A 5,123-nucleotide genomic window follows, 5' to 3' on the forward strand; every position below is an offset into this window, starting at 1 on the left:
TTTTATTATTTTATCCTTCCAGAGTAAAATGAAATAATTTGAGCAATTTTTTATTGTTTAGCATAACAACAATTCAATAAATTTTTTATTGTTTAACATTTAGACATATTGAATTTTATATAAGAAATTTGTGAGTAAAATAAATTTCGCAAGTATTGTATCCTTTTACCTTAGAAGAGTAAAATAGTTGAATTGATTTTGTATTCACACAACCTTAAATCAAAGATGGTAAAAAAAAACCTAAATGATATGCAATTGATTGGAAAGACTTCTTGTAATTTCCCTAGTGGATGGGGGTGTGATCAAAAATAAAAGTTGCAATGCACTACAAGCCCAGCTCACAAAAGACTCAAAGGCATGAAATGGAAGTTGCTAACTAACGAGCTCTAATGCTTCAGGATAGGCCCAAACAAAGCTCAACAAAGTCTGAGGGATGTCGATGTGACCAGCCCAGAAGTTATTAAATGGTTAAAGAATGTCAAAGTGTGGGATGACCATAATTCTTACTTGTTAATGAAAAAAATATGTTTAGATATAATAATATAAACAACAACTTTTCATATATAAGAAATTCTTGGTAAAATTTTTTTCTTTTATTTTTCTTAATAAAGAATTCTTGGTTAACATATAGTAAAAAAAAAAAAACACTCGTAAATGATTGAGATTGAGTGAAGACTAATAACTGAAAATCATAGAAAACAAAGTTAAGATTACTGTTGGACGATATTCATTCCATAGATTAAAACTCAATATCGTCATTTACAGAACAGAAAATAGGCGTAAATTTGATCGTCTTGTAGCTGCTCTAACTGCAACACTTTTAAGCAACAAGGCTCTAATTTTCAAGAGGGCACATATGGTTTCTTTTTCTTTGCGTTGATTCTCTTCTCTGGTGGTTCATTTGTACATTCGAGGGCCAACTTCAAGAAAGACGACACACGTTGACTTTTTGCAGCAAAATGTTCGTCCTCTGAATTTAGCAGATTCTCGTCAACAACTTCCATAATAGAAATAGGTAGCAATCATTAACCCAATGTTTTAACGTTATCTCTCGAGTTAAGAGTTCATTTGTGTTTTTTTTTTCTTTTACGTGGTAAATATTTCCATTAGTGTAATCCCATAACTGTAAACATCACATTTTGTTGACACTTATCCTTCTCCGTCATACGCTACAAATCACATAGGTTCTATTTTAAGATAAACAAAGATTAATTGTATGGAAGTTAATGAAAAATTTAATAATTTACAAAGGTTAAAAAAAATTTTAAAAGTTGGAACAGACTTGGTGCCATGCGTAACTTATAGTGCCAAGTATTTGTGTCTGCGCCATAGACTGATTTTCTCCAACTAAGAACATCGCAATTCTAAAACCATTCAAACGAATGACTGTTTTCTTGTCTAACAATATATTGCTAGCATTGTTATTAGCGCCCATGATGGGTTGGACCGGCCAACATGAAGAATAATCTAAAAATTTCTTTTGGATAGGGTTTCATATGACTATTGTAAGTTTAATTAGTGTCTAATAGTTATAAGGTCTTTTCGTTGACTTCTATCACTCTCATGAGCTTCTAGACAAATATATTTATTGTTTCTAAAATAATCATCATGTGAAAGACATGAAAATACGTGGAACGTACTGGAAAATACAGAGAGTGAAAACAAGAGGAACAAACAGTGGGTTCTTGCATGTAATTCAAAAGGATTTTCTTTTTTATAATTATTTTTCTATAATTATCCTGTGACTATAAGTATATAGTGGCATGAGGTTTTTCCATGTGATTATCTTTATGCTGCGTTTACTAAACGGGAATCAAAGTAAGCTGGAATCGAAATGGGCTGAAATGAAAATAAGGAATGAGAATTAAAATAAATTGTTTACTTGAACTGTAGGAATCAAAATCGAAATGAGCTGAATTGCCATTAATGTGTTTATTTTGTCTTGGAATCAGAATCAAAGTGAATTAAATTGTAACAAATTACTAAAAAGTACTTAATGGATTATTGTCATAATTATTATTAACTAATATAGATTATTGTCATAATTATTATTAACTAATATAGATTATTGTCATAATTATTATTAACTAATATAGATTATTGTCATAATGATTATTAACTAATATATTAATTAATTGTAAAATTTTTTAATTAATTATAATAGCTATATTAAAAATTATTATAAAAATATATTAACTAATAATATTAATATTAATTACTTAATTAAAATAATATATTAATTATTGTGATTATTTATTCAAAAATTATAATTATTACTAATTATTTTTTAATAATATATTAATTAGTAGTAATAATTATATTATTTATTTATTTAATAATATTAATTAATTAATTAATAATAATATATGAATTAATTATAATAATTATTAATATAATTATTATAATAGTATATTAATTAATTAATAATATTAATTATTGTGATTATTTATTCAGGAAAAATAATTATTAATATATTATTGTTAATATATTAATATATTAATTAATAGTAATAATTTTATTAATTCATTAATAATAATATATAAATTAATTACATTAATATTTATTATAATAGTATATTAATTAATTAAAATAAAAATAAAAAATTAATTATTGTGATTATTTATTCAAAAATAATAATTATTAATAATATGTTAATATATTAATTAATAGTAATAATTAATTAACTATAATAATAATAATATATTAATTATTGTGATTATTTATTCAAGAACTATAATTTTTAATAATTATAGTTAACAATATATTTATATATTAATTAATTAATTATAAAAGAGTACAAAATGGGCAATTTTAATTTTGGGGAGGGCAAAATGGTCAATCATGGGAATGGGAGATTCATTCCCACCTCCCCCATGGGAATTAATCTCTCATTCCTCATTCCCAAATAGTGGTGGGTCCCACCATTCCGATTCCTACTTCATATTTACAAAGTAAACACCATCAATCATTCTGATTCTCCAATCCGGCAAGTAAACACACAATTAGTCTCTAATCAAATTGATAGTGACATAACTTCGTTGTGATGTGTTTTCACGTTCAGGATTTTGGATCTCCCATTAATTATATGTTGAATATGCATGATATCAATAGTTAGGCTTTAGATCACAATGAATTATTAGAGATGAATACCCAATGTGGAGATATTCCAAAGATGATGCAATATCTATCATTATGTTCAACCTTTGAAAATATTCAAAATATAATTGCTTGAATACAAATACTCTTCCAATTCCCATTGGACATGTATTCTAATATCAAAGCTTTAAAATCATCGTTTAAGCAAGTGCTAATGATCTTGACAAGATTTCCATGACGACGATTTTATATCACTTTGCGTTCAATATCAAAACTCTTCAATGCTCTTCCAAACTTTTCACGAAACCCATTTGTAGCTTGCAAAAATTCTAGATATGAAAATCTAGTCATTTTTCTTGTGGTGATATATTAGCATCATTTGCCATTCCTCCTCTTCCTTTTCGACATCTAGAGATCAAACCAAATTTGTGAGCTATTATGGCAACTACTGTTGATGCAACACTCAATGGCAAAACTATCGCTCGCGTAATAACATGTTTTCTTGATCCATCTGTTCTAGTTTTGCTGCTTTCGCATTTAAGGACTTGTAGGTTGGGTGAACTACACAATAAATTATTTTTCATAAACTTTTTAGCTGAAAAGGTTTACAAAAGATCTCCTGTGGGAATTTCTCTTTCCAAATTGTTGGAGGATAGATTTAAATACTCCAGATATACGAGTTTCTTCAACAAAACAGGAATTACTCTAGCAAAAATATTATTAGACAAGTCCAAGCTGTTCAAGCTTATCAAATCACTAAATGATTGAGTTGAGGAAGTTAGCTATGCAATTCGTTATACACCAAGTAGAGAAATTGTAGATTCTTTAGCCCTTTAATTGTGATTGGAATATCACCTGATAATTTATTCCTTGACAAATCTATTGCCATCAGATCCGTCAATTTTCCAATCTCAAATGGAAGAGGTCTCGCAAAAAAATTCGATTATAAGTTAAAGTGTCATGTATATAAGTTAACTCATTGGATCCTGTGAGAGTTTCCTTAGAGTAGTGAGTTTGCCTTAGCACGCAATGATTGATCCAGAAAGCCTATTACCGCCCAATTCAACTCAGATAGTCTAGCCAAATACAGATAGTTCGCGATTGATCCTTTTAATTCATTATATCCAAGAGTCAAACTTTGTAGTTTCTATAAACTACCGAAAGAACTTGAAATTGATCCATTCAGTTTGTTGTCTCTTAAATCTAAGCGTGTTAAAAACTGAGATAATTTTATGAGACCTCTTCTTATCATTACAAGACCCCTAGTCATTGAGAGAGCTTCTACTTGGGTGTTCTAGTGAGGATTCGTTCTTTAATGTTAAGTTGGTCAGGTTGCTGACTTGTTGAGGAATGCTGCCTCTAACATTGCTACTAATGATAAATTTTCCCAAGGAAAGAGAGAGACTACCTATTGACCTTGGAAGTATGCCATCCAGGGGATTTCCTGTAAACTTTATGTAAATTCTTATTGTTGCGGAAGAGTGAGTTGAGTAATTATCAATATTACGATAACTACGACTTTGGAGAAATGTAAATGTGGTGATAAACAAATGTAAAGAAAATAAGATACAACAATTTATGTGATTCAGCGTAAAACCTATGTTCACGGACAAAAACTAAAAGATAATTTTACTAATAAATGAGAATTTACAAAAGTGTGGAAAACTCTCAAAATCCAAAATCCCAATACACCTAATTATATCCTTACTAGAACACTCGAATAAAAACTCTCTTAAATCTCTTAAATTGCGTCACTTACAATTGTTCTCAAATGTGGGATTTTGGATGGATTTTAAAGCTCTTCCTCTGCTTTCTATTTATAGGCCAAGCAATGGCAAAAAAATCAATGGCTATTTGGTGCCGTTCTGATTTGCCAAATATTTGTGCCACCAACCTCCAATTTATCAAGCCAATTTGCATGGAAAATTTCAGATTTGCCAAAATAGTGCATATATACCTTCTAAATAGACTCGGTGCATGATTCTTTTTTCATTGCAATTAAAATTATTTTTTTTTTACCACATCGT

The sequence above is a fragment of the Citrus clementina genome, unplaced genomic scaffold (genome assembly GCF_000493195.1).
Source record: "Citrus clementina cultivar Clemenules unplaced genomic scaffold, Citrus_clementina_v1.0 scaffold_7, whole genome shotgun sequence".
NCBI lineage: Eukaryota > Viridiplantae > Streptophyta > Magnoliopsida > Sapindales > Rutaceae > Citrus > Citrus x clementina.